The 17,644-nt window shown below is 54.4% G+C and overlaps 1 long non-coding RNA gene across 1 annotated transcript; it reads left to right on the top strand.

Moving 5' to 3' along the window:
* Positions 1–4,483: 4,483 nt before the first annotated feature.
* LOC117804056 lies at positions 4,484–16,381 on the top strand. Its single transcript, XR_004628244.1, has 3 exons — positions 4,484–4,557; positions 9,738–9,938; positions 16,154–16,381. It is a non-coding gene; the product is annotated as an uncharacterized LOC117804056 (long non-coding RNA).
* The last annotated feature ends 1,263 nt before the right edge of the window (positions 16,382–17,644 follow it).

Genomic DNA, 17,644 nt, shown 5'->3' with positions numbered 1-17,644 from the left:
TCACCATCATCATCACCATCATCACCATCATCACCATCACCATCATCACCATCATCATCACCATCATCATCATCACCATCATCAACATCACACCACCATCACCATCATTGCTTTTATCATCAAAAGATCTCTGTGAAGATCCTCTGGCCTGAAAAATACAAAGAGAACTGTGCAGAGTTGCTTACCTGCTGTGACTGAACACTAAGATGGATGAGAGGCACATGTAGCCCATACATTTTTAGGGCATGAAGAGAAATAAAAAAATGAAATAAGGATAGAGAAAGTGGAGTAAGCTTAGGGGAAAAAAACCCTTTGTTTTTAAAGAGCAAAGTATCCAAATCTGGAGTGCACAAGTCTGCGTGGTTCTACCAAATGGGCACACCAGGGTCACCAGCACCCAGTTTTCAGGAGGCTGTCCCTTCTCTAGTCCTTCCTCCACCCTCTTACCTTTAGATTAGATTTCCTGATTTTGAAAAATTATGATTATGAAATACATGATTGGAATCAGACAGGATTTATGTTGTGTGTCCGGTTTCTTTTCCTCATTATTATGTTTGTAAGATTTATGCTTGTTGGCACATGCGATTGTAGGTTCTTACTGCTAAAGATACACCACAAATTATCCCCCTACTAATGACGAGGAGCCTCAGTGCGGCTTCCAGGTTTGGGCTATGGAAACTGCCTTCCTAGGAGCATTCCTGTGCGTGCTGATGGTGAACAAATGGTGCGTGTGCATCTTGAGGTGGAATCGCTAGACCGTCACGGAGGCACCTGCCACAAGTTCAGTTCCTGCGGACACTGTCACGGAGTCCGTGGGGCGCTGACGTACACTCCCACCGTGGTGGGCGAGAGCTTGTTCCTCCACGTCCTCACCAACACTTGGTACCTGGGTAACTTTTTAAAGGTATGGCAACGGAAACTCGTGGACAATTACCAGAACATCCAAAGGCGTTTTTTGTAGGAATGTAGTGGCAGAGGCTTTGGGCCATGGACATAGTAAATGACAACTCCGTGAGCATGGACATACCATCTGGCTAGCACCTGGATCCAGTCTAGAAAAGCAATAAATATTTCTGGGTGTCTCAGTCAGGGTTCAGTTAGAGGAGCTGTCTCCCTAACTGGTGTTATTGGATGAGACGTTTATTGTAGGACCTGTGGAGTTGCTGAGGAATGACGTCTAGAAGGGAAGGTGGAGATCGGGAGCCCCTGCCATCAGCCTGAGAAACCAAGCCTGTCCAGTGCTGGGGGAGAAGGGGTGCTTGGGGAGGTCCGAGGGAGGCTGATTTTATGTGACTGCTGCCTCTACGGTCCACAGCAGTTGCAAGGAGGAGCTGGACCCCGAGAGGAAGCACCAGTGCGAACTTTCCTCTTGCTCATCTTTGCCTCTGACCCAGCGACCTCCAGGGTCACAGCAGCGGCTCCGATTCTGCCTGCAGAGCTCACACACATTCCGCTGTCTGCTCTCGCAGCCTGACTTGGCTGACCCAAAGTTCGAGCCCTGGGAAGGTTTCCTCTAGAACCCTCTGTGTGGAAGGGCCTGTGGCTCTCTCCTCTCAGGGGTGATTGTCGGCATCTCGTTCAAGCCCCAGGCCTGAACCTTTCTGCTTCTGTCTGTGATGAGGAAGAACTCCCCAGGAGGCCACAGACATGGCTGAACGAGAGGTCAGTGTGACTGCAAGGCCAGAGGGCCTGGGCCACCCGCTCATGCACCTTCCCGGCCCTCTAGGCTCTGGCCGAGGGGTTCACGCACCACGCCTCACCCTCTGCTGGGCTTGGAGAACCCTCAGGGAAAGGCTGCTGGCCTGGCACAGCAAGCATGTTTTAGCTATCGGTAATTTCAGGCTTTTCCTTCGTGGCAGCCTGCGAGCATGACTGGCCATGCTACTGTGGTAGGCTGGGTTGTAGGTCATGTAGGCCACGGCTGCTGAGTGGCTGTGGGCCTGGCTGGGCTTCGCTCAGCCCGCACTGCCACCAACTTCCTCCCCTCCACACATATTGATCTCAAATAAATACCTTCTGCTCCAAACCCGGCTCAGGGTAAGCGTCGGGGGAGCCCAACCTGCAGGACACCGAGGATGGGACCTGGGCCTGCGGGGACGGCTGGCATGACTTACAGATACTTACGATTTTACTGTGCAGCCTGCTCTGATCGCGGTCCCGCATTTCAAGATGAACGGCATTTAAAGACGTCTTTTCTTTGCTGTCAGTGTTAATGCATGAAGGCCAGAGAACATGGTATTTACAACACGGATTGTTTGAAATTTGTCACGGAGCCCCTGTGTGACCTACGTGGGCTAAATATTCACGTGTACTCAAGACGGATCTTTCTTGTCTGTTTCCTGGGGGCACCATGCTCTGTGTCTCTCTACGTATGTGTCGATTTAGTAGTTATTAGCTAATCAGTCAAGTTATTCAAAGCCCTCACATTGTTACTTATGGCTTCTCTGGGTGCTTTTCCAGTTTCTGAGGGGAGCCTGTGGACCCCGCACGTCCTGCCAGTGAGCGGGAATGTGTCAGGTGCTGCTGGCGACTAATTCAGTTCCACTTCAGGCATCGTAATGCTATGTTCCGACAGGCTTATAATTGAGATCTTCTTGGCTTATCTTCCTTCAACCTTTTAGAAGTATTCCTTTTTGTACTTTTTAACACTTTTCACCTTAAAATCCATTTTGCCTGACATCAGTAGTGCCGCCTTAATCCATTTTGGTAATATTCTCCCTCTGTGTATTTCCCCATTCCTTTATTTTCAATTTTTCTCTTCTGTGTGAAAAAAAGCATATGCAGTGACCCTTGACCAACATGGATTCGAACTGTACGGGTCCATTTGCACTCAGGCTTTTTTCAGTAAATACGGCAGAGTTCTGTAAATGTATGATCTCTTCCTTATGATTTTCTTAATAACATTTTCTTTTCTCCAGCTGACCTTGTTGCGAGGGAACGGTCTATAGCACATATGACACATAACGTGTGTCGGTGCACTGCTTCTGTTCGGGGTATGGCTTCCAAGAGACAGCCGTTTTTGGGGGGTCCGAAGCGACACGCAGGCACCCCCAACCCTGCATTATTCAAGGGTCCCTTGTATCTGGATTGATTTTTTCTTCTTTGTAATGAGCTAAGTCTCTTAACTGGTCGATCCAGTTTGCAGTTTGTGATTTCAGGAACTTAATTCGGCCTTCTTACTATATATCTTCTACCCACCATGTGTTTTTACTGTTTTCTTCTACTGGTACTCCTCCGTCTTTATTTCGTAAATTAATCCAGCTTTCTTTTTAATGGTTTTCTTCCATGGGTTTTAAAGTCACATAGTATATTTCTATTTTTTTAGTTTTTAATCTTTATATTACTAAGACAAATACATAAATTTATTTCTTTCTAAGACTGTCTAAAAATAGTTAAGTATCTAAATTCTCCTGCAAGAGAAAACAAAGCACTAATGTGATCTTAATTCCCTCTGTGCCTGTGTGTCTGGTCCTTCCCTGTCTCGCTGCCTGGAGTCTTGTTTCAGATGACTGTTTTAAAAGTTTTAATCATCTTTTTTTTTATTGTAAACTTATTTTAAAAGTCTTTAAAGACAATACATCATTAGGCAATGATACTTTCATTCATTATTTGTTAACCCTACTTTCCATGTCTCACTGCTTCTTGCTGGACTCTCTTCCTTCTTGTTTGCCTACGTCGTCTGGTGGGTCATCAGAGAGGAGCCTCCCTGGCTCCCACTTTGCACAAAAGTTCCTTTTTCTTAACCTTCCTGATGATTGCTTGGCTGGACACAGCATTCTGGGTTCATTCTAGGTTCCTTCAGCACGTTGAAAATATTACTCCACTTTCCTTCATGCATCCAGGGATGCTGATAATAATCTGGGTTTTTCTTCTTCTAGAAAACTGCGCTTTTTCTGTGGTTTCGAGGATTTCTCTTCCACTGATGCTCTCCTGTTTCTCTACGGTGTGTCTGCGGATTTATAACTCACCCTGCTCAGCCTCGGGTAGGCACCGAGGACTAATGTTTCTTCGTTGTTGGGATATTCTGAGGAATTACTTCTTCACATAATGACTTCTCTGTAATTTCTCCATTTTCTCCCTCAAGAGCCTGTGTGAACATATGCGTCTCATCTCGCTTTCATGTGTTTTAATGTTTACGCTGTCTCTCAGTCTATTTTTACCGCTCATTTACTCACTTCTGTTATGCCCAATCTAAAATTCAAAATGTAAACAAATCTTTAAATCTCAACAATTATATTCTTAATTTCCGATATTTCCACTTGGTTCTTTTTCATCCCCACCCCCCTCGTGATTTGCACGCGCCGTGTGCTCCTGGCTTGGCTCGGAGACGTCGCCTGGTGCTTACGGCCAGCACCCTGCCTGCCTGCTCGCGGAGTTCCGTGCTCGCAGGCGGCAATGCTCCGCGCGGTCCTCCTCACGGAGTATCTCAGCGTTAAGTGTCTGAACGCTCTCCAAGTGAGCTCATCTGCGCAGCTGGCGTTCCCTTCCAGACGACATTTCTGTGCAAAGTCTGCTCGGGGACAGTGGTGAAGGCCGCTTCCAGGACTCGATTTCCAGGTGAGTCTGGAGGGTGAGGGTAGCTGGGCTGCTGGTTTCCAGGTGTGAACCCCCACCTTTCTCTGGCCCGGTCACTGCCCTGTCTGCCTGGGTGAGAGCAGCTTTCTGCAGGACCCGGGCAGGGTGGCTCCTCCTGCGGGGTTCCCTCAGGCACCCCTGCCCCGAGCCCCCCACTTCTGTCCCCTGACCAGTGTGGGGCAGCAGCTGGGCGGGCGGGCAGGCCTCTCCTTGTGCCTTTTCTTATCATTTCTGGGTCAGACGTGCAGATGAGGAAGGGCTTCAGTGTATACTTGGCTTGCAAACGTAAAATTGGAAGCATTTCTCTTCTTTGAAATAGAATTATTAAGTTATAGTCTATAAATAGGAGTATGTCTTCCTTTAAAATGGCTTTCCTATAGGAGGCCTGTTCTGGAGGAAGTGGTTTTGGAAGCAGTGATAAAAAGACTAATGATTTGCTAATTTATGCTTGTCTTCAGGATGTGAATTTATATATTTGTGTCACATAAATTGCCTGTAAAATTCTCTTCTTCTTCAATGGCGGTCTTCCTTTGGAAGAAAATAAAGACCCACTGAAGAATGACAGACGATAGGGGAATATTTGTGAGGGATCCCGCCTGGGTTTGTGTTTCTTGAAATTTTACCTTAATTGTGTATTATACACTTTAATTTGAAAGTTCTGGCAGTTTCATTTGCTTAATGGACTTAATAAAAATAGTGTAAAAATGATGACGCCTGACTCAGTGGAACGGCACGCCAGCATTTTAACCAGTGCTAAGCACAAATATTTGTTTAACAAATGAGCAAGACACACCTGGGAGAGGCTTGGACTTACTTGTAGGATGTCATTCCAGGCACCACCTTTCACTCAGCTGTTAAATCTAAGTTGGAAGATTAGTATTTAAGAGGCTAATATTTGCCTCTACTCACTCGCTAAACAAACGCCGACTGAGTCCATCCCATGCCTTACGGGTGTTGGTGCACTGGCAGTCAGGGTCACTGTGAAGAGCCAGGCAGCCTCTCGGCCCGCCCCCACCTCGCCCCCAGGAGAACCACTGGGCACAGAGTTCCATGCTGGGTGCTGACGGGGCGCAGGATTCTCGGGGGCCACGGAGGCCTCTGGCCAGGAGTAGGGGCTGCTGGGCAGCGAGGCTTTCCTAGCAGAAGTGCTCACTTGACAAACAGTATGAGGACAGGGGCCGTGTGTTCCTTAGCAGCCTGCCTCCCACCTGCTCAGGCAGCACTGACCCCATGACCGTTCCTGACCACAGCAATCCCATAGGGCTGTGCTGGGCACGGACACCACCAGCTTTGCTGCCAGCCTGAGACATGACAAGTGCTCAGTGCCCACCATGGTGGTGACCTTCTCGCCCTACTAGTCGCCCTTGAATAAGAGCACTTTGTAGGAAGGCGTCCTGTTGCCTGAGACAGCCTCAACAGGTCATAGAAGAAGGTGCCATGCTTGCCTGCTTCCAGACTTCAGCTGCACAGTCATCTAAAGGCTTTGCATTCCTTCAAAAGACAGTGGCTGACAAAGCCTGAGACCACACAATTCTGAACTGGAGATCGGTCCCTCCGTGCAATCACACTACCATCAGGAGAGAAGAAACAGGACAGAACAGTGGGCCCGGAGTGGCCCGGTGACAAGTTGATGGGTCCGGGGCCTGCTGTCCTCATGCCTGCCTGGCATTCTTTCCACTGCCTCCTGCGGAGACACGAGCTCCCGGACGTGTGCTGGCTGCGTGGGGTCTCCCAGGCCTATCAAGGAGACGTGGGTCAGCACAAGAGAGAAGCCAGGTAGGGGTGTGATGTGGACGGCTGCTTGGGTACGGGTCCCTGGCGCCCCCCAGGAGCCTCAAGCCGGGTGCTCACTGTTCTCTGAGCACCTACAGATGCAGCTGGGGCCCTGGGGCATCTTGCTGAACAAACAACATCACAGAGGGGCCCACTTGAAGAAGGATAATTTTGCTAAGAAACAAACAGGTGGGGTTGTCTGACCGGTGGTCAGGGACATCTGAGGAGGCAGCCTGCCTGGTGAGACCAGGAAGAAGAGAGGAGCCAGCCATCCAGGGCCGGGACAGGGGTGAGGGGTCCTGGTGGGGAAGGCCCTGGGGTCTGCAGGATGGAGAGACAGTCAGTATGGCTGCCTGGAGCAGAGCGGCTAGGGTTGGAGGCTCAGACGGCTTGGAAGAAGGCAGCAGAGAGTTTCTATCCCACTCGTGTTTACGGCTATGGATTTCATTCCAAGAGTAACTACTACGGGCCCTGGAGGAGACCCACCAGGGAGTGGCATGCCCGGGTGCAGGTTTGGAAGGCTCGTGCCAGGTTTTCGTTGCTAGAAATGCTCCTCTCCAGAGGTGTCACGTGGCTTCGGCACGTGTCCCGGATATCAGAGCGGATGACCTTCAAGTGACTGATGCCCCAACCCTTCTGGGGCTGAGATCGTTGCTGCAGTCAGACGCCCAGGGAGCCGCGGGGACTTGGGGCTGAGAGCCAGGCCTCCTGGTTCCCAGAACATGGGGGCAGGGGGAGGGCAAGACGGGAGCCTCCCCAGTGCCACCTCCACTGGTGTGTCTCCAGCTAACCCTGACACCGTGACTTTTTGTGCTGTGTCGCATGTGAGTTCTGACCCCATTCTTGCCACAAGGGCACCATGGCCAAGGCCTCCCCTGTGGACGTCTGAAAAACCTTTGTGCAAGCTGCGAGCCTGGAAGGGACACATGAAGTCTGTCCCTGGAAAGGGAATTCTGTGACACTGGACTCTTCACAGGATCACGGTCTGGTACCTTGCTGCTTCCCAGAGGGGATGTACAGAAGGAACAGACTTCCAGACTGGCCTCTGGCAGTGCCAGCTGCCGAACCTGAGTAGGTGACTTACAGTTCCAAGAATGGTCAGTTTACAGTGTCCGCCAGGCTGGGCCAGAGTCCTCAGTGTTCACTCAAACACCAGTCTAGTGCTGCTATGAAGGTGTTATTCGGATGAGATTAGCATTTGGATCAGTCCACTTCGTGTAAAGCAGAGGACCCTGCATAAAGTGTGTGAGCTGCGTCCAAGCACTTGAAGATCTGCAAAGAAAAAGGCGGCATTTTCCTGGGAAAGAAGCAATCCTACCTCCAGACCGCAACATAGAAATCCTGCCTGGGCTTCCAGCCTGCTGGCCTATTCTGCAAAATTCAGACTTGTCAGCCCCAACAACTGTGTGAGCCAATTCTTTAAAATAAATCTCTCTGTATGTACACACGCACTGACCTAGCGTTGCTTCTTCAGAGAACCTCGGATGATACAGCTTTGCTCTTTGTAACGATTCGAGTCTCTGGAACTTGGTGCCAGTGGCTACAATGACCTTCCTTGCCTGATGCCAGGTCCTTCACAGCAAACAGGCACCAGTTCTGACTGCATCGACACAGTCCTGCACAGTCTGTACAGTGTGGATGCAATCGGGCATGGGAACAGCGTGAGAACAGCGTGAGGCACTTTCTCTCTGCAGCAGGACACCTGGGCCCCGTCCCCTCACTCTGTGCAGCAGGAGGCCTGGACCCCATCCACTCCATCCCTGCAGCAGGAGGCCTGGGCCCCATGCACTCCATCTCTGCAGTGGGAGCCCTGGGTCCTGTCCACTCCGTGTCTGCAGCAGGGGCCTGGGTCCCGTCCACTCCGTGTCTGCAGCAGGATACCTGGGTCCTACCACTCTGTGTCTGCAGCAGGATACCTGGGTCCTACCACTCTGTGTCTGCAGCAGGATACCTGGGTCCTGTCCACTCTGTGTCTGCAGCAGGATACCTGGGTCCCATCCGCTCCGTGTCTGCAGCAGGGGCCTGGGTCCCGTCCACTCCGTGTCTGCAGCAGGATACCTGGGTCCCATCCACTCCGTGTCCACAGCAGGGGCCTGGGTCCTGTCCATTCCGTGTCTGCAGCAGGGGCCTGGGTCCCATCTGCTCCGTGTCTGCAGCAGGGCCTGCATCCTGTCCACTCCGTGTCTGCAGCAGGGCCTGGGTGGTCCCCTCATGGCCTCCACCGGGTTCATTATGAGGCCGTTTTGTCCTTCAGCTCCTGGGTGCTTCTTTAGAGATGGGCTAGAAGGATCTCAGTGGTGACACTTTTGCCCTTTGGTACCAGGCCATGTGGAGGAGCGGGATTTCTGTCAGCCTAGTTATTTGCCTTAACCCGATGGGCTCCCAGATTTTTCACTGTATTCCACACGGTAGCGTCTCTATCAGGAAAGTATCAGGGCTTATTTTCATTCTCTTGAACCTGAAAACTTCACCCCTTTCATGTGCAGTGATGTTGTATGCAAGGACCACGTGGCCTTCTGAGTTTAGACTGCCCACTGTATGGTCCTGCCCCGCTGCTGAGGGGAGGAGGGGAAGCAGACCAGGAGGTGACCTTGGAAACTGCCCTGCATTGTAGGGATGGATTAGGCCTTGGCTTCAGGTCCATCCCCATCACAAGCAAACGCGTTCTCTGTCTTCATCGTCAAGCTCTGTGATTAGGTTTGTGCAGCCCCTCAGATGAGTGTAATGGCTGTTTACAACCGGAGCAAAGCATGGCCTCCCTCTCCTCCCAGCCCTGAAGGCTAGACCTGCAGCATGGCGGGAAGAAGAAAAATGATGCTATTGGAACCTTCACAGTTTCAATGGCAGTTCTCCCGGAGAACCACCACCATCTGTCCACGTGCGTGGAAGGCCCTCAGGCTCACCCTGCTGCCCACCGCACTGGGGCTAAGGGTGGACTCCGAGCCCTCTCGCCCCACGGCCTATGTCCCTCAGCCGTCCAGCTTGGGGGACAGCTGAGCTCTGGCCCTGGCCCAGCATCCTGCCAGCTCAGTGGCAGCCGCCCCTGCCACAGACACTTGCTTCAGACACCTGCTCCACATGTCTGGAGCCCCGGTGGTGGGATGGCTCTAGTCCTCGCCTGGCAGGTGTGTAAGAGATGAGCATCTCCTCTCTCCCTCTCTCCTGACCAGCAGAGCCAGAGCAGCCCCGGGGCACTCACGGGCTCAGCTTCACCCAGGGGCTGGCCAGCAGTGACCTTGGCAGAATCCCGCACCGCTGGTTGCCCTGCCAGGATTTGGGTAGGACCACCAGCTGCTGTGCCACATGAGCACAGAAGCAGGGGAGCTGTGGCTGCACGTGCTGCTGGCATGGGGTCCTGGCCTCAGACGCATGTGTCCTCTGTCCCCCAGGCCCAAGGGGAGTGTGCCGGAGCTCACTGGTGCCTTCTGGCAGCAGGTGCTGGATGCCGTCTGCTTGACCGTGGGGTCCGCGGGCTGCCCTGCCGGGGAGGCTGTGGCGCCCTCTGCACCCTCTTGTCCCAGCCTGAGACTCTGCTGTGGGCCTAGACATGTCACCAGGAAGACCGGCTGAACCTTCCTGCCTACACAGTGGTATGTTCTTGGGATTCTTTGAATGTTTTGATAAATCGAGATTTTTATTTTTTATTTTTATAACAAAGTCTAAAACTTCTGTTTGACCTGATATTTTGCAAATTGAAAGACGTCTCAGGGTGGGTTGCTAGGGAAACAGGTGGAGATTTGGGCAGGAGGCTCACTGGGTGATGTCCAGAAGTGGGGAGCCTCTGCCTTCACTCCCTGGGGCTTGGAGCTGGCCAGGCCCTGCAGGCTGTTCTGACCCACAGCAGGGTCTGGGCCTTCCCCACTGCACGGACCAGCCACAGAGCTCTGGACCTGTCCGGAGACTGCGTGAGCTTGACCAGAGGAAGGACTGGGCTGTGCTGTGGTCCCAGCAGGGGAGCCCAGCCTCCGCAAGAGCAGACGGCTCAGAGTAATGCATTAAAGTGAGAGTCGGTGGCCTGTCCAGAGCTTTGGGCTTTGTGAGAAATGTTCTTGCTGGACCAGAGGCCCTTCCACCCTGGAGTCTTCCCACAGCTGTCTTGGGATATGTGGGGACCCTTTTGTGCAGCCTGGGGGCATCGTCTGCAGAGAATTCAAAACAATCAACCCAGCTAAATACTTGGTTTGCTCCGCATTATTACCATTAGCCAGCCAGTAATTTTAAAATCAGAGCTCTGGTCAAGCTAAAGGACGAAGGGGCAGATGAAACGCACATCTGGTTTCCACTTCTGTGTCGCGGGTGGTGGCACGGTCGTCGCGTCCAGAGGGGAAGGCAGGGACACAGAGAGGATGCTGCCAGTTTCCCCTCTTCATCCAAAACAAACATTCACATAATGAAGAAGTGTTAATCTATGGCTCTTTCCCCTTCTCAGTCACGCAGTATTTGTTTTACTTTCATTACTTTTTTTTTAAACATATATTTTTTAAAGATTTTATTTATTTATTTGACAGAGAGACAGCCAGCGAGAGAGGGAACACAAGCAGGGGGAGTGGGAGAGGAAGAAGCAGGCTCATAGCGGAGGAGCCTGATGTGGGGCTCGATCCCATAACGCCGGGATCACGCCCTGAGCCGAAGGCAGATGCTTAACGACTGCACCACCCAGGAGCCCCCGCTTTAACTACTTTTTAATTCTATTTTACTGCCATGGTTGTGTATACAAATTTTAATACTAGCGAATTCCTGTCTGTGTTTCTTTTCTGGCCATTGTTATTAGTTTTATTCCATGATCGTTACTGAGAATAACTTTGTCGCGTGGAGGCGTGTGTGTGGGTCCTACACCCAGCGCCCTGGGCCCCTTGCTGACAGACAGGAGGTGGAGAGGGAGGTGCACTGTTTCCAAGCTGAGTGGGCGTGTGGTACCCTGTGGCCCCCAGAGACCTCTGAACAGAGCCTGGTGGCATCTGGACCAAGAGCACAGCTCCTGTGACCAGCTGCCCCGGAGGAGCCTAGTTCTGAGGAGCGTGGGGTCTGGATGGCACCCGGCACAGCATCTGCTGCTCTGCTCAGGGAACCCCACTGAGAATCAAGGTGCCCAGGAATTCCTAGAGTTCGTGAGGAGTCGCTCAGGCATCTGGCTGCCACTCACTGGGTTTGTTTGGGAACCAAAGGTCTGCCCTGTCTCCCTCTGTGACCTGGCCTCCCAAAAGCAGAGATCCCAATCTTTGTCGAGATCAAACTTCCTGCCCAAACTTCCAAACCAGCATGTTGGGTCCTGGCCGGGGAGACCCTTACATCCGAAGAGACAAGGGCATAGGCAGGGGTAGGAATGAGGGAGCCGGTGGGGCTGACCTGTCGGGAGCGTGGGTCGGTGAGTGAGCAAGGCGTGTAGGCCATGCCTGTCTTAGTAACTGCTGTTTTCTGAGTACAAAGGGGTAAGATGTTTACGCTTGCAAACGAAGCACGAAGAGGAGAACAGGAGGACACCTCCCCAGAGAGAGAACCTGCCGGCATTTCGTGGTGGGCAACCGCGTGAGGGCCCCTCCCCGCCTGCCTGCGTTTCTGTGCCTCCCATCTGCCGCCGTGGCTCGCCGCCCCACCCGGGAGGACCCATCTCAGCCAGCGGCTGGTCCTCAGACGTCCCTGCCTCCGTATTCGGGCTCGTCCCCACGGGTGTCTCCGTCAGGCGTGGCCCTCAAGGCTGCCCGTTCTGACGACCAGCAAACTCATCGAAGGCACAGCTCCAGCCCAGGACGCCCACCCCCAGCCCCCAGGGCCTGCACTTGGGTGTCTGAGGAGCCGCCCACCCACACTGAGCTGCTCCTGTCATCGTCGTCAAGCCGGTAGTCAGTGCCGCGCGGACGGAAGGCCTCGGGCCGAGTCAGTGCACCCTGTCTCCGCACAAGCCTCTAGCCCGCCCGCAGGTGCGACTGCATCCGATTTCTTCTGGGCCCCGGAGGATCAGTGGACCAGACACCACAGTCCCGTGGATGGCTGCAAAGCCCTCCTCACGTGCCCTGCGTCTGTGCGCTGCCTCTCAGTGCTCACGGGGCAGCTGGAGGGGTTCGGCTGCAACGTGGGTCCCAACGCCCTGCGGGCGGCCTCCGAGAGCTCTCAGCCCCTCTGCCTGACCGGGGCTCTCTCGGCAGGGCCTCGGACTTCCTGCTCCTCTGCCTGTTTCCAGGCTTTCCAGGACTAACCGGGAGACGCCAGCATGATGAAACCAGCGGCTTGGCTCTTTGACTGTCTCACCAAGACAATGACCCCACACCCGGGCTCTGCCCGCGGCCCGAGCTGGACCCGCATTGGCACTCTACCCAAGGCTGGGCCCTCCTCTCCCTCTGGCCCTGGCAGCACAGCGGCCATCCCTCCTTAGTCCCCAGGAAGCCTTCATGGTGATGGTGTGGATTACGTTACAAGGTAATCCATCCACCAACACCTGAAAGACCTCCTTAGAGTAGTCACGGCAACCATGACTCTTCTGGCTGCTGTGGATGAAGGGACACTGAAGACCCTGGCCCCCATGACATGAATAATGCAATGGCCTCTACTCCATCCCCTCCGGAAGTCTCAACTCTGCTGTGGTGGAGATAGGGTCGCTTTCCAGGGAGGGATGCTTCGGGCTGATGAATAGTTCATAGGAGAGCAGAACTTGCCAATGAAACATGCAGGACCTTTGCATCATCAGGAAGGAAGGATGGTTTCATTTTAAGGGTGAACTGCCATCCTTATAACCAAGGCAGACAGATGGGTGGTGGGGTGAATGGCCCTGTCCCTGGGAGACTGCCAGACAGGACAGGACACAGGGTCACGAGGGAACACCTGTCCCCGTGCGCCCATGTTGCTCTCAGCTCACAGGGAGTTCTCACAAACGCTGGCCAAGAGAGGTAAGAACAGGTGAGGGGACTGCAGGGACCTTCCGCGGCCCGATGGGCCCTGACTCCTGGAAGCTCTGGGACACCACCATCTCGACCTGGTACACGGTAGCTGCTCGCTGACTTCGCTTTGGTTACTTTCAAATTGCATTCCCTTGGGGAAAAAAGAAATCAATAAAGAAGTACTTAAATTTTTTCCTTCTTAGTGAAACACTGGGAAACCTTGCAGTGAATGATTAGTGCAAAACCAGCCAGAACGGGGTCAGGCACATCATGGGCTCCTTGCACGGGGAGCACAAGGCGGGCTGTGACTACCTGCTTCCTTCTTCCCAGGGCTCTGCATATGGCAGGACCGGGGTTCACAGGTCCAGCGGGAGAGGCTCGAACCCTGTGCCCAGTGCACGGAGCCCGGGCTCTGCTAGTCCTGCCACCCCCCTAAACTCACACCCACAATGTGCGTGGTCACTGAAGGGAGAGGAGAGGGTGAGCAAGGGCTGGTGATCACCTGCAGGCACACCCAGGGGCTCCCACACGCCCTGTGTTAGCAGAAGAGAAACGAGATCCTTCCATGCCATATGTGGGCTGGCAGCAGGCACCACTGCGAACCGAACCAAACCGTGCAGCTTACGCAAGGGTCACCTCAGGAAGGCCCAGAGACCCCAGGTGTGACCTGATGCCTGCTGAGGTCGAGCAAAGGGCTCCACCATACTGGTGAGTGCAGACAACCCTGTGTCTACACCTGCAACCACACCCAGTGGGAGCCCCAGGGACCCTATGTCTACACCTGCAACCACACCCAGTGGGAGCCCCAGGGACCCTGTGTCTACACCTGCATCCACACCCAGCGGGAGGGCCCAGGGACCCTGTGTCTACACCTGCATCCACACCCAGCGGGAGGGCCCAGGGACCCTGTGTCTACACCTGCATCCACACCCAGCGGGAGGGCCCAGGGACCCTGTGTCTACACCTGCATCCACACCCAGCGGGAGGGCCCAGGGACCCTGTGTCTACACCTGCATCCACACCCAGCGGGAGGGCCCAGGGACCCTGTGTCTACACCTGCATCCACACCCAGCGGGAGGGCCCAGGGACCCTGTGTCTACACCTGCATCCACACCCAGCGGGAGGGCCCAGGGACCCTGTGTCTACACCTGCATCCACACCCAGCGGGAGGGCCCAGGGACCCTGTGTCTACACCTGCATCCACACCCAGCGGGAGGGCCCAGGGACCCTGTGTCTACACCTGCATCCACACCCAGCGGGAGGGCCCAGGGACCCTGTGTCTACACCTGCATCCACACCCAGCGGGAGGGCCCAGGGACCCTGTGTCTACACCTGCATCCACACCCAGCGGGAGGGCCCAGGGACCCTGTGTCTACACCTGCATCCACACCCAGCGGGAGGGCCCAGGGACCCTGTGTCTACACCTGCATCCACACCCAGCGGGAGGGCCCAGGGACCCTGTGTCTACACCTGCATCCACACCCAGCGGGAGGGCCCAGGGACCCTGTGTCTACACCTGCATCCACACCCAGCGGGAGGGCCCAGGGACCCTGTGTCTACACCTGCATCCACACCCAGCGGGAGGGCCCAGGGACCCTGTGTCTACACCTGCATCCACACCCAGCGGGAGGGCCCAGGGACCCTGTGTCTACACCTGCATCCACACCCAGCGGGAGCCCAGGGACCCTGTGTCTACACCTGCATCCACACCCAGCGGGAGGGCCCAGGGACCCTGTGAGTGGATCTACTTCCTAAAAGTTTTAGCTCACTTCGCAATTTCCTAGGGGAAGTGAAGACTGTAGAAGGGGAGTTCACAATTCTCTAGAGTTGGGCAAATACGGTGGTTATGTGCTCATTTTTAATCTCCTATTTCTAGGTGTTATTCCTGTACGGGCCAAAGTAATCATCAAGCCACTATTCTTACAATATCTAAACAAGGAAAAGGTTGTTGTGATTTCTGTTTGGCTACATGAGGCCACAGACCCGGGCTTAGGTGTTGTTTATACTGCAGCTGAAGCTGGGAGGGGCTCTGATGGGCGCTCCTGGCCTGTCCCCTCCAGCTGGACGGGCCCTGCGCCACGGTGGGGGTCTCGGAAAGCTGTCCTCGCGCCGGGGGAATGCTGAGTCAGAGCGGCCACAAAGCTGGCGCCTCCTTGGAAATCCACACCCTGAAGTCCGCGGCCGCTCCCTGCGGTGTCTGGGTGGCCTGCGCTGGCGGCGTGCTTCCCGGAGCAGGCCCTTCTCAGGCCCTGGACTTGAGGAAGGGGTGCGGCAGGGGAGCAGGAGGGCCCTGTTCTTCTGCTGTGGATTTGGCTGACGACCTAGAGCAGGGAGAGCTGCCCATTCGGTCAATGAAAAGCTTCAGTCAAAATCCACTACCGCTTTTCCTCAAGCCCCCCTGACCCCAGGGCAGATTAGGAAGACGCTCTCACTGGGGATGCCATCGGAAAAACGTCCTGATTTCTCCTCAAGCAGGAGGGCGGGCTGGCAGAATTCTCCCCAGGAATTGGGCCCATTTCCCAAAGAGAGTTTTGTGGAACCCTAGTTCTGGCGAGGGGATCCAGGGGTGTGGGGGGCGTGCTAGGAAATGCTGCTCGCCCCACCTGCAGGGCACCCACGTTGAGGAGACCCACAGGGAGAAAAGCTGTCTGGCCACAGAAACACAGCGTCTTGATTTTTAAAGAAGAAATAAGTACAAATATTGAACACTGGTTGTTCTGAGCGCTTTAGGTCCTAAAGGTATTTTTAAACTTTCTTCATCTTTCACTTTTAGACTCAAGGTTAGAAGCTCCCCTGCCCACCTCTGCTCCTGCTTGCACGTCTGGGGTGGGAGCACAGGCAGGGCCTGCTTGGAGGACGAGCTGCACAGACGGAATGTGGTGTCAGACCTGTTTCTTGGAGGATTTTCTAAATGCCTTTATTTGCTCCCTTAGCTTATCAGCAGCTGAGCTTCCTGTGGTCACTACAGAGGAGTGAAGACTTTGGGGCCGAAGGAGAGGCCTGGGCAGCAGGTGGATGGGTCCTGCCCCGCTCCAGCCTGGGCTTCTGAGCGCACACCCCATGGACCCCTGCAGGAAGAAGCCTGAGGTCAACCCCTCCCTTGGCAGGCCATCAACCTGCCTCCAAGCAGAGCAGTGCCCACCAGGGGCCGGAACCCTTGGGCCCCAGGCTCTGAAGCAGCTCTGTGCCTCCCTGTTGGGTTTAAGGGCATCAGGAAGTTTCCCTCTTACTCTGAACAAAGGGATATGAGTCTGGGTTTAAATGTCTTCCCTGAAATAAAAGAGCCCAGCATCGCTGTGGTTGGAAACTCATTCCTGTTTAGTTTCAGTTTCTCTTTCTCCTAAAAGAGCAGGAAATTGCCTTCCTGAGCTGTTCGAAAGAAATTCTAAAATCGAAGGCCTTTGAGAGCAAAGAGACAGGATCTCTCAATGTTATCTCAGGTTTTACCAAATTGTTCCTCCCTGAGCACTAACTCACCCCACCCCTCTGGTATCGTCTCTGCTCGCAGAACGTGCTGAAAGGAGCTCCCCACGGCATTGCTGCCGCTCCCTGACCCTTGGTGTTGGTGGCCCCGACCCAAGGTTGCTTCTCTTTGAGACCACGTTTCTCCCCTCCTTCTGCCCGATCAGATTGTTTCATAGACAAAGTCACGCTCAGCTCGGCAGCCTCTGCCTGCGGCACCCACGGCACCCACGGCCACAGTCTGGGCGGAGGACGTGCGCGGCATTCAGAGCTCACGGGGGATCGTCCTGACTCTGCGGCTGAGGAGGCCGAGGCCAGCCAGCTGCAGGTTGCCCCAAATTCCGGCAGCACATCCCTGACTCTGGGCCATTGCTCACCCTGGCCCTCGGCTTCCCCGCAGACTTTATTTTTAAAGTCCCAGGAATGTGGGGCTTGGAAGTTGAGTCTCCCTGTCCTGGATTAGGAGATGAGACGAGGGGAAGCTTTCCGAATAAGGGGGGTGTTTCTAAGTGGACGCTGGCCCTCGGCCACCCCGTCCCTGGGTGGCTGTGTGTGCCGCCAGAGAGTCACCCTGCCGTGAGGGTTTTAGCTGAAAGCAGAGGGCACGCAGGACCCAGCCACCGTGGGAGAGTCAGCGTTTTTCCACGTTCTCCCTGGAGACCGTGTGGCCACTGCGTTCACTCTGCAGCTTGTGAACACCAGCTCCCTCTGACAGGACACCTGCAGCCCCAGCCTGCAGATTTTCCCTTTAACTGGGAACACAACGGTGTGAGTCTCAGGCTGAGAACAAAAGCCTGAGGCCACGTCCTCTCCTCCCTCTGAAGGAGGAGGGACCCTTCAAGGCAGCTCAGTGGTGAGGGGCTGGCCTCACCAAGGTGTGGGTGGACTTGGTACAGGGTGTGAAATGATCACCCCACAAAAATGCAGAAAACGGGCCACAAGAGTGAGGGAGTTTTGGCTGG

This window comes from Ailuropoda melanoleuca, chromosome 10 (assembly GCF_002007445.2).
Source record: "Ailuropoda melanoleuca isolate Jingjing chromosome 10, ASM200744v2, whole genome shotgun sequence".
In the NCBI taxonomy this organism is placed as follows: Eukaryota; Metazoa; Chordata; class Mammalia; order Carnivora; family Ursidae; genus Ailuropoda; species Ailuropoda melanoleuca.
This window is presented reverse-complemented; position numbering and strand designations above follow the sequence as displayed.